Source organism: Rattus norvegicus, chromosome 9, assembly GCF_021556685.1.
Source record: "Rattus norvegicus strain SHRSP/BbbUtx chromosome 9, alternate assembly SHRSP_T2T, whole genome shotgun sequence".
Lineage (NCBI taxonomy): Eukaryota > Metazoa > Chordata > Mammalia > Rodentia > Muridae > Rattus > Rattus norvegicus.
In genome coordinates this window covers 89,262,168-89,275,003 of record NC_141542.1, presented here as the reverse complement: position 1 = coordinate 89,275,003, position 12,836 = coordinate 89,262,168, and the positions used below count along the sequence as shown (strand labels likewise).

At 44.2% G+C, this 12,836-nt stretch overlaps 1 protein-coding gene across 1 annotated transcript in view; it reads left to right on the top strand.

The window, feature by feature from the left end:
* The window catches only part of Marchf4 (membrane associated ring-CH-type finger 4), a 117,151-nt gene that overhangs the window by 77,750 nt on the left and 26,565 nt on the right, over positions 1–12,836 (top strand).

The window sequence follows — 12,836 nt, the reverse complement described above, 5'->3', positions numbered from 1 at the left end:
CTTCTGTGCTATTGCAGCCTCCTAAGGGCTTTAGGTTGGTCTGTCTGAGTCTGTGGTTCGACCAGTGGGTCATGACACCCTTGAGGATCACATATCAGATTCATAAAGGTAGCCAAATTGCAGTTATGAAGTCACAACCAAATAATGTTATGGTTGAATGTCACCATAACATGAGGAACTGTATTAAAGGGCTGCAGAGCTAGTTAGGTTGACAGTCACTGCTCTAAATGAAGTATAATGATTGTGAGGCTGATTTGAGGAGGAAGTCAGATCTATAGGAAGAACTGACAAACAATATACAGGCTTATCGTAATCTCTTTAAAAAGCAGGCAAGAGATTACAAGCGAGAGTCCCTCCTTTCTGTGTCCTCCTTTGTTGCTAAACTCTTTCTTAATTATGATTACTAATGTATATTAGTTATACACACTAGTGAGTTTCACTACAATTTTCATGCACTGATATATTATGCTTTTTGATCGTGGCCACTCCCATTCTTTCTTTTCTTTTTCTTTCTTTCTTTCTTTCTTTCTTTCTTTCTTTCTTTCTTCCTTTCTTTCAGACCTTTCGGCCCCGCCCTTGCTACCTTGCTATCCTCTAGCTGATCCCATGCACACAATTGTACCCAAAACAGGAAGGAGAGGGAAAGATTGATGCCTGTGAACACCCATAACTCACACCCACCCCCACCCACGATCACAATATGTAGAATTCATGAATATGAAAAAGCAGGCTTGGGTGGGTGGGGGAGGGTAGGTCCCACCAAAGGAGAGCCCTGGAGGCAGAAGGGTAAATAAGAATTTGGGGCATTGGTTTTGTTCTTTCCTCCTCCCAAAATGCCTGGGCAGATATCAAATACCTGGAAACCTGAAGCTTCCCCACAGGGCATCACCTAATCCCATATTCCTAAGAGCATCTTCGGGCTCACAAACTTCAGGCCCATGGCTTTCAAGACAGCAAAATGCTGTACTTGGTGAGGCAACAATGGGGAGAGTGCTTTCCTTTGCAGAGCTGGTACCTACCTCCTTCTGTTGGGGTTTGAAAAGCTAAGATGAAGGTAAGTATATGTGGAAGGGCATAGCATAGTGCCACCATGGACACTCCCTATGTGTTCCATAGGGTTCTAAGCATTTCTCAACATATCCTACCCCATTTAATCCTTCTGTAACCTATGAATACAGGAAGCGTCTCTGGTCCTACTTTAACTCCTAAGAAAACTTGCATAATGGAACCCAAGGCCTCAGCAACGATGTCATACCACCTCGTGCACGTCAGGTCCTTAGGACAACGCTTGGCCCCTAGCACATATTCAAAGGCATGGACTATAGACTAGCAAGAGAGCAACAACAGGCTGGGGGTGGTACACACCTTTAATTCCAGCACTTGGGAGGCAGAGGCAGGTGGATCTTTGTGAGTTGGAGGCCAGCCTGGCCTACAGAATGAGTTCCAGGATAGCCAAGGCTACACAGAAGAAATCCTGTCTTGAAACACACACACACACACACCACACACACACACACACACACACACACACACATACACACACACCACACACACACATACACACACACCACACACACACACACATTCACACACACACACACATACATACACACACACCACACACACACATACACACACACCACACACACACATACACACACATTCACACACACACACACATACACACACACCACACACACACATACACACACACCACACACACACACACATACACACATATACATACACACACACCACACACACACACACACACATACCACACACACACATACACACAGCACAGAGGAGGGGGTGCAACCACAGCAGAAACACTAGTAGGACAATATGGATATAGACGATGAGGTGGGAGCTTAGAGCAACTTGCCCAGTATCTCTCACCCAGCCAAGTGGGAGAATTGGTTCTTGAACCCAGAATTCAAAGTTTGTGACAGGGATTGGCACACAATGAGTCCTCAATAAATTTTAATTCTCAGTGCTTATTTTTATCTTTGTGTACATAAAAGTCTCAAAGTAATGTAGGAGGCAGAAGGTTTGTTAATGAGTATCTGGTCCAACACGTTACAAAGTAGGTCTGAGCCAATTTTGCTTTAAGTGGGTCTTCATGGAGTTGGAGTCTTTGGGTTGCAGCCAGCACAAAGACACCAAACACGCTTCCCAAGTGATTCTGATGCAGCCTCGTCTCTCAGAAACGGTGGATTCAGGTAGCGATCACTTAAACTCATAGTCACCAGCCAGACAGTGGGCAAGCTGGGATTGCATCGGGGAAAGGTCTTGCTTCTGTGCTTTGTGCGATCCTAAAGTACCTAGTGCCCTGATCTGAAGCGTCAGAAAGCAACACATGACTCCAGTTTGTTTGCACCTGCAGCCTCCGCCGTATCCCCTAAGCCCTCTGAATGATGCATTAATCACAGTGAATGAAAATTAATTTTAGGAAAATTTCACCACAGTTTCTCCAGGGAGCACCATGAAGGGTTTGCGGGGTTGAGGCTGCACTCTCCTCTGCTGGTGTGCGAGGACCATGGAGGACTGACTCAAGGGGACAAGTCTGCACCTTTCTCTCTAACCTCTCATATAATTTGGCTTGGTTTCTGGAACAAAAAAAGAGAACATGGTGACCTGGCATCCCTGAAACTTCCTGAGAAGTGTAGTAGCCTGGAACCTTGGACATGGGCCCAGCCCACTGTATGCAAATAGCCCAATTCTAGTTCCTCAAGGCTTAGCTGAATTATGTTTTTCTCTTGAGCCAGGCAGAGGAACGAGGCCAGTTGAGCCTTTAATTTTGGCTCTTTGGTAACCATAACGATGTTAATGATGAGTTAGACAGAAAGACAAACAGACATTAGATTACACATCTGGGCCATTAGAAGTACGGATACAATCACGCACATTAAGTGTGACCTTCTTTCTTCCTGCCAGCCCTCAAACCCTGTGGTTTGTTTACTATGCAGATCATGTTCAACTTCACAGAATTGGATGTTATTTAAATTCAATTATTGTGAGGTTAAGTCCTTCTCTCTAGTAGCAGTCGAGTAAATTTAGAAGCAGTTAGAGGGAATAGGTACATTTATCTTATACCAGTTAAATTATAGGGAGAGAAGCAGGGTAGGAATAAAATAATTACCAGGATAATAAATGTCACAGTTCAGAGGGCTTGGGTTCGTCTGCCCACCTTTCTTGTCCCTTTTAATGTTCCGAATGTTTTGAGACAATGAACAGATAAACTAGGACGTTTTCCATGAAGATGCACATAGATTAGCTGTGTGAGGCTGTCTGTGACTGGGTGTTTCTGAAAGTAAGTGGGTGGTATGAGAATAGAAACAGAAATAATTTTGTAGGTTAATTGGATTTAGTGTTGATAACTACAGCTTATTAGGGCTTTAAGTCTCTTCTTGGTAATAGATTTCTCTCTTCTTTAGATCAAGTCATCTCACAACAATTCATAATTTCTCTCCAATATTACTGGCATGCTGGTGTCCCTTGAAGCCAAAATTTGGCCTTAGATCCATTGACAAAAGCATGGTCCACGTGGGAAGGGGTGTGGATGGATGATAGAGCTAAAACACTCTCTTCAGAAAACAGAGCTGTTCGTACACTTTCTAATACAATATGCACAAAATTCAGGACGGCTTGTCTGTGAACAATAATGGATTTTCACATCTTGGGGCACCTTTGGGGTCACTATCCTCTCTTCCCTCATCCTCCAGTCTGCTGGCAAGAAGGCCATCATGATAAGTCAGTTTTGTCCTGATCCTGATGCCAGAATATACTGACTCCCACAGTCTGGAGAATGAGGAAATGATTGTCTACTGTCCTGATGGGAGAAGACACTGGAATTTTCCAGGTTACCCTAGCTTTTTTCTTCTATTCACTCTCCCTGTTTGGGCATCGTCTGTTCCTGCCTCAGCCTTCCTCCACAAACTCAGAATACAGCCACACAAACAACTGATTAACATCTTGGACTCATGATATTGTTTGTTGTGCCTATAGTTGTGTGTATGTGTGTGTGTGTGTGTCACACACACACACGTGCACACACAGGTATGCATGTTTGTATATAATCTCACATACATGCTACTGATAGCCCTCACTGTTGGCTGGTCCCAGAATGTGAGGCTTTAAGAAGCGACAGAAAACAGGGCCTGACTTTTCTTGTCAGCCTAGGTCAGACACTGAGAAGGAAGTCTCTACCTTCTTTGGTATCTTCATGCCCCCTACACACACACACACACACACACACACACACACACACACACCCAACCTTCTTTGGCATCTGTCTTCATGCCTCCTACACACACACACATATACACACCCTACCTTCTTTGGTATCTTCATGCCCCCTACACACACACAGACACACAGACACACACACACACACACACACACACACACACACACACACACACACCCTATGACCTAATTCTTGCACTTAGGCCCAATCCTCCCTATCACCTATCACAAGGCAAAGCTCTAGCCTGGGAGGGAAATTCTGACTTTAAGTTTAGATCCTGTCGGTCTTTACACTACAACAGCTCCAAGGCTGGACTTTCCTTCACTAAATTTTAAGTAGTAATTTCCTTTAGTCCTAGGAGCAATCTTTAGTGGAGTAGTCTGTGTATGAAAATCTTTGTCTCTTAACTCTTTTCCAACAAATGTCTCCTTCCCACTAAGGTTGGAAGTTTGAGGCTGGAGGGAAGAGGAACTGAGAGCCTATTTTGACCTGTCCCCCTCCCCCAGCCCCCAACGCACAGACATCAGTTAGTATCCTACGAACATGACCTAGAATGTATCTCAGAGAGGGAGAGGGAGGAAAGAGCAATGGGGTGGATATGTGTCCAGGGAGGGAGATCCCAATGGGGATCCAACAAGGTCATCTGTCACATCGGGACCAAAAGGTTAATGTTTTTAAAGACAGGCTGCTGCGGGTGGAAGAAGAGACGTGGGCAACAATGCCAGTGGAAAGGGGAGGTTTGGGTAACTATTGGATAAGCAGAACTGGTCTCAGAGCCCAACTCGTTCGTTTTCATTCACTTGTGAAGTGGGAGCAATAATCACTGACCTCACTGTGCTGAGGTGGCAGTCAGTGTCACATCTACAGACGTGAAGAGAGAGATGCAGGGGAGAAAAAGAAAAGAAAAGAAGGAAGGAGATGAATAGTAGAAGGAGGTGGGAAAATGGTTGTGCTAACCCCTACGGTAGTGGTTCGTAACCTGTGGCTTGAGGCCCCTTTGGCAAACCTCTATCTCCATAAATACAGTATGATTCATAACAGTAGCAAAACTACAGTTATGAAGTAGCAACAAAATTAATTTGATGGTTGGGGTCACCACAACATGAGGAGCTGTATTAAAGGGCTGCAGCAGTAGGAAGGTTGGGAACCACTGCCCTATTGTAACCCTTACATACTGGCCTCCATTTAAGTTGAGCGAGAACTAACTTACTCCCTTGCTCCCCTGCCCCCCTGGTCTCATAGACAAGGTAATTTGCTTTAATAAAACTCTCTAAAGCCCTCCTGGTGTTTCATGCCAATCTCGGCTGGTTGGTCCTTCTTCCTCCACCTCCGTGCTCAACCCGCCTTCTTTTTGTTCATATTTCACCTAAAAATGAAAAAAATCAGAAAGTTTGTCAGATTTATGGATATTATTTGTTCTCATCTAAGTTGATCCATCAACATTGGACAAGGCCACTGGTTTTCCTTTCTTAGCAGACTTTGTGTTCTTCCTCGGCTTTGGAATGCTGTATTCTCTTCTCAGCCTCCTCTGCTGGTTCCCAGCATTTTCTGACTTCTAAACATGGCTGCTCACCAAGATCAGACCTAGTGCCTCTCCTTCCCTGACACTCGCTAACCACTTTGGTTCTCTCATGAGTCTCATGTTCCTGTCCTGTGTCAGCCCAGATGCCAGCCTAATGCATCTGCACCATTTGTTTGGTATTCCCTCTTGATGGTTGATGGGCATCTCATGGATCTTTTAAACCTGCTTCTTTTCAGTCTTTTTTTTTTCTTTCTTTCTTTTTTTCGGAGCTGGGGACCGAACCCAGGGCCTTGCGGTTGCTAGGCAAGTGCTCTACCACTGAGCCAAATCCCCAGCCCTCTTTTTAACTTTCTTAACTCAACTAAAACCAACTCTCTGTTCTTCCCAATGCTGGAGCCAAAACTAGCATAATTCCCTATTTTCTTACTTTTCTCTCACACACCACATCCAATTCACCAACCAATATTAACATTTGTTTCTTCAAAAATACATCCAGAAACCAATTTCTTAGGTTTTGTGTGGACATATTCATCCTCCAGTTGGATTATTTCAATGGCCTTCCATCTCCAGATCCTGTTTTATTTCCCTCTAGTCTGTCCTTAGTAGAGAAGCCTTCGTGATCCTGTCATGCATAGTCAGATCAACACAGGTGAGTGAGTAGAAGGGCTTAGAGACTGAGAAACACACTCTCTCTCTCTCTCTCTCTCTCTCTCTCTCTCTCTCTCTCTCTCTCTCTCTCTCTCTTTTAAAGTATTCAAGGGTACCCATCGCATCCATAAATGCCAAGCCCTTAAGATGGTCCACAAGCCTTTCCTTATCTGTTTCTTCACCTTTGATCCCAACTTTGACATCTTCTATTTCCCTTCCTCTCAGTACTCAATCTTAATATTCCAATGTTTTTGGATTTCCTGAAACATGTCAACCATTTTCTGCCTCAAAGCCTTTGTACTTAATCTTCCCGCCCAGATTTCTTGGTTCCATAAATCTGCATGGCTCACATCTTAATTGAAATACCCCTCCTCAGAGGGCCTCCATAGTCATCAGCTATGGGATATTCTTTCTTTCCAAGTTGCTATGACAAAAATATGGGAATGTTACTTGATTCTAGATCTAGTCACGTTGACAAGCAAGATAAGCCACCACAGAGTTCCAGGGAATACAGTCTGTCATGGCAGGAATGACAGGGCTGTGAAACCATGAAGCATCTGGTCCCCCTGCAGCCAATGGCAGTAAGGAGAGAGAGAAAGAGAGAGAGAAAGAGAGAGAGAGAGAGAGAGAGAGAGAGAGAGAGAGAGAGAGAGAGAGAGTGATGCTTGTCCTCAGCTCCTTTCTCCATCACTCTGGGTCCTGAGCTGTGGGATGCTGCCACCTACACTCAGGATGGGTCTTCCCTCAAGTTAAGCATTTCTGGAAACAACTTCACAAACACACTGAGAGGTGTGTTCCCATGGTGATTCTAAATGTAGTCAGTATGACAATGAAAATTAACCACCACAGTCCTGTTTAGGATCTCAGTCCACATGTCCTCGTCCACAGCTCCTTTCCCATTCTATGCTTATTGTCTCCACAGCACATGGCAGCTTCTCTTAGGTAGACATGATTTACTCGATTCATCTGACTTATTGTCTTTAGCTACCAAAGAACTGTATGCCTGCATTTAGAAGAGAGAACATAGAAAGTATTGAATGGACAAAGGGGTGACTGCGCATGGCTTCCAGTGGTTAACAAGTTGATCAAGGTCACACTGACTGTCAGAGCCTGGATCGAGCCAACACTGTCTAGGATGAGAGCCAGGCTCTTGATCATCATGAGTCTCAATAAAGGAAAATAACTATAAACTGTGCCCTAAGGCTGCTGTTTGATTATATCCTTGTTTTGATCTCCCAGAACAGCTAACTCCAGCCCAGCATGGGGCTGTCTTTGCCACACGATGCTGTATGTATTTCTTCCTGCTTCGTGGCAAAGATGCTTGGTTATGAGTAAGTGGAGAAAAAAGCAGTCTTGGACTTACCTGGCATTTCCATAGCAACTGGGTAACCTAAGGACTCTTGAAGCCAGATCTTCAGACTGAAAGAGACAAAAAATGAGAGGGTTGGGGATTTAGCTCAGTGGTAGAGCGCTTGCCTAGCAAGCACAAGGCCCTGGGTTCGGTCCCCAGCTCCGAAAAAAAAAAAAAAAGAAAAAAATGAAACAAGCTAAAAAATAAACAAGAAAAAAATTCTGTGAATGGAGAGATAACTGTAGCTACCAACGGCCTCATTGGGAGAAGACTCTTCATCCTCTTCTTGGTCCCTCCCACCAGGTTAGTCACAGCCACAGCTAGAAAATTACCTTGTGCCTATAGCATGATTTCAACCCAAGAGACCCATGTTCTTCTCTTATCTAGCATCTCTAAGGTAAAGGTTTCCCAAACACTCACAGTGTCCTGTAGTAACACAAGGACATTTCTGGACTGGGAATCTAGAATACTGTGTACTCTCCCAGAACAACAGATCCTTGTAGAATGCCCTTTAATCTTAACCTCGCTCTGTGACCCAGTTAACTATTTTTTAAGCCTCTTGCTTCTTTATTACCTTTTTGACTTATCTTAGCATGACAGTAGGAAAAGGGAATTGTAATAAGAAAAATGAAGGCTTAAAGAAATGTGAGTTAAAACTGTAATTTGGCAAGAGGGCTTACTGGTACTGGGGACTGTCAAACACTTTGTATGCTTCATCTCATTTCATCTTTCTTTTAGGGAGGTAAGAGTTTATCTGTACATGGAAGGTAAGGAAACAATATCCCAGAGGTTAGGGGCCTGCCTCCATTTGCTTAGCTAGTAATGGCTGAAGAGACATTCAAAACCAAAGTGCTTGAATTCTAAAATACGTGCTCTTAGCCACTCTCACAGACTCTCTCCCTTGAAAGTCAGAGAATTAGAGGAGATCCCTGTTTCTTCCTTGTTCCAAAGCCCTGAGGTCACCGAGGAAGTCTCTGGTCCCTTGGCATTTAGTGAGCCCCCTTGGATCTCTGGCATTTGCTGCACTCTGCAGATTAATTTATTATAATCTACACCTAAGGGGCCTCAGGAGCTGGGCTTTCCCAGCACCCTGGGCCTGGGTAGTTTAGACCACACTTTTTCCTGGGCATCACTGGTTTGCCTAGTTAATGGGGTATAGTGAGCAGTGTAAATCTCGGAGGATATGAAAATGATGTAGTACCAGACTGTGTGTAATGAAGCACGGAGAGGAGACAGGGCTGCAGCTGGCCGTCATGGGAGATTTGGCTGAGGGGCCTGAGGTGGACTGGAAATAGTCCTCCCTCCTCCAGGGAAGGAGACAGGAGGAGATGCACAGCACAGGCATCAGTGTGGTCAGGCTTAGGGACTGATACTGGTCAGAAAGCCCTGATTTCTCCTTTTTCTCACATCATTGACTGGTTCTATGACATGGACTCTACATCACATCTTCTCTTTGTATTAGGGGTCTTTATACTGGGAGCCTGGGGGAAGGATATCCCCTCAGTTTCCATATGATACCATTTAAACTTGTGCATGTATAGATATGTGCATACAAGTGTTTGATTGCATGTGCGCCTGTGTGTGTGTGTGTGTGTGTGTGTGTGTGTGTGTGTTTGCATGTAGAGGAACTGTATGTGCACATGTATACACATGTATATGGAGCCAAAGGTCAGTCTCAGTAGCCATCCACCTTACCTTTTGAGACCAAGTCTCTCAGCGAGACCAAATGGAGATTGTCATTTTTAAGTGAGGCTGGCTAACCAGTGAACCTTGAGAATCCTCCTGTCCCTGCCTCCCTAGCTCTGATATTTCAGCACCACTATGCCCAAGCTTTTTTGTGTGAATGTTGAGGACTAAGCTTCAACTCCTCACACTTATGCACCAAGCACTTTAACAGCTAAACTGAGAAGTATCTTCAGCCCTGCCCACCGTGCAAACCTCCTTATTTTAGCTTTAAGGAGTTTACTGTGAAGAACATCTTCATTAAATTTAACATGATCCATTTTTTTGCTACTAGTTATTTCTATTCTATTGTTCTTGAAGACACATTGGTATAATGAGAAGATGGTGAAGGATCCAGGATAAGCTAGCATTTTACCTTAACCAGTAAAAGGACTGAGGTATATAGAGACTGAGGAATATCCTAGGCAATCGGTATAGCACTTGTACTAATGCTAAGTTTAAAAGTGCTTCTTTATGGATTTTTTAAAAATCTAGTATTTTTCACTAGATATACATTTTTAAAGGAGTTTTAATACCTTGTCTACTAATATTTGTAATGCTAATAGTGAGTTCCCAGGCTGCCTTTTTGGTTGTCCAGTGTGGGTGTTAGGGAATTAACAAATGGCTTCAGAAGCACCACAGCTCTGGCCTGTTGGTACTTGGATCAGGCATGGCCAAGCATACTCCCTCTGTAGGTAGGTATGTGACTCTCAAAGGGCTCTAGTGAGAGCTAATAGTTCCCATCCAGAGCCAAGAAGGAGAGCCCACATCCTGTTAAGGGCTGTTTTCAGCCAGTAGCTCTTTCTTGCCTTTTCTCCTTGCTGCTGTTTGAGAAACAAGGATGCAGACTGCTGTCACTTGGTTTCATTGCCAGCGACCGGAAGTGATGTCTTTTACCTGATCAGCGACTTGACATGGCTGTTTAACAACCCGATTAATCAAGCCTAGCTCATCCTGTTAGAATTAATGAGCCTAGGAAATGCTGCCATGAATAATGAGGGCTTTACCCCTCCCCCAGCACCTCTCGACACTCACCCCCTCCCATTTCTGACTCAGAGCCACAGCCATGAGGAGTTAGAATTTGCTGCACTGAGTGGCCAGCAACATGTACAACTCCTGTCTGCTCTTCCCTGCTAGGCATCATAGAACCCAAGACAGTCTATGTTCTAGAGAGATAAAACCTCTTGTTCATCAAACAGAGAAGTCTATGATTAGCTGTTAAAGTGATTATTGACTAACTGTACTAGGCACTGCATTGGGTGCTAGGGATGCAAAGGTGTATAAAATACTTCCCTGTGAGGGAAGTCATAGTGTAATGACCTGCAGACAGATGGAAAAGTGCCATAAAATAAGTCTGGAAAGGGCCACAGTTCTAGGTACTGCAAACATACCGAATTAATAAGATAAATATTGTTTTTCTTCTCACAAGGTGGGCAATGCTGGAATCTAGGAGGACATCTGGCTTTGTTTTTTCATTTTATTATTGAAACACAAAAGGTTGCCTTCCACTGTAGAGCTTGGCAATGGTGAAAAGGCATATAAAGATGTGAACTTCACCCCTGCCTTCCAGGGGTCCTTTGGAGGGCAGATAGGTACATGAATATATCCTCTTGGTTACGTGTTAAGTTCTCTAAGAGTGAGATGCTGCATTCATCCAGCATAAAGTCCTTTTGAGTTGATGCACTGATCTCCACCTGGAGAAGCCATGGGTGACTCTCTGCAGGATGTGACATTAGATCCATCTGAAGAACAGAATTAAGCATTTGGGTAGACTGGGAACCAAAGAACTTCATATAAGCCAAGATTACAACTTTGCATATAGGAGTTAAAATGAAAGGGACTGATGTTTTCAGAAATCATAGAAGGAGAAGGCTGGTTCTATAGTCCACAATGAAGAGCAAGACTAAATATGCAAATGGATACACTTAGTGACCAGAAGATCCTGGACTTGTTTATTCATGGTTGAGAACAAGGTTTAGTTTCCTAAGTAATGAAACATTCAAACAAGCAGGGAAATGCCTCAAGTGGCATAATTCCAAACATAGCATCACAGGGCTCAGAAATTGGGCTGTGCATGGATCCTTTGAGTAAGATAGGAACTGAATCCAAAATAAGTGATCTGGGGTGGAAGCATAGAGAGCAAAGGACGAAGCCATGAGTAAGACCAGAGGGGATGCAGAGTCCAACTGTTAAGGTCTCTAGGAAGGTTAGTTAAAGAGCTGAGCCAATGGGGATTTAGTGAGCCAAGAGAGTGGACAGTGAACTAGGAAGGAGAGAGTGACGAAAGAGAGAGAAAAGAGAGGGAGATAGAAGCTGGATAGTGATGGTACATGTTCTTTCATCCCAGCACTCTGGGGGCAGAGTGGATCCCTCTGAGTTTAAGGCCAGCTTGGTCTACAGAGTAAGTTCAAGGATGGCCAGAACTACACAGAGAAACCTTGTCTCAAAACAAAATAAAAATGGGAGATAGCAGGGAGACTAAGTGGTGAGGTTCACAGAGGCACTTTGGGGTCACGATATCAGATGACATGAGACAAAGTTTTCAATCATGGCTCTCTGATGTTCATGGAGAGCTCTAGAGAATGAGCCACACTCTGCCATCCAGTTACAAAGGGCTTCAGAGCCTTACCATCTAGCTTGGTCTGATGGTTTGTTTTCCTGCTTCCAATGTTCATAAGCTGGTCTTTTGTCCTTTGCCCCAAAATTGGCTGGGGTAACCCAGGCCTTTGGCAAGGGCAGTGGCCAGATTCCAAGATCCCATAGGATTCAGGTCTGACCTACATTTTTTTTCTGCTCAAGAACCCAGCATGGAAAGAACCACTGAGAAGACCAGTATCTTCATGGTCTGGCCTGCAGAAGGATAAAAAAGTTCAGAGTAGGCCTATGGCTTCTAGGCATCACTAGTCTCAAAGTGAGCCACGTGACAATTTACATGCCACATTTAAAACTGCTACAATCAGATTACTCAGAAGTTTAGAGGAAAGAATCCCAGTAGGACTGGGGATAGTCTGTGTGGAACCCTGTGTTTGGTACTGTGTCACCAGCAGTACCAAAACTACAAATCATGTTGTATTGCCTCACCTGTGGTTAGCTGGAGATGGTAGTGGACGTCCTGCATTTGGTCTGACTCCTGTCTCCACCAGCAGATTTCTATCACTTCTGTGACCTCTCTAGCCCTGTGGGTATTTAAATTTGGTTGCATTTCTAAAGAGAATCTCATGGAGCCTACCACCCACCGTTGGACTACAGAAAGCTTCCATGGACATCCTAGGTCTTAGGCAGTTCAAGACTTGTAGTTTCGTGTCTTACCAGGTAGGAGGAAGGCCTCAGAACTGGTAATTTAG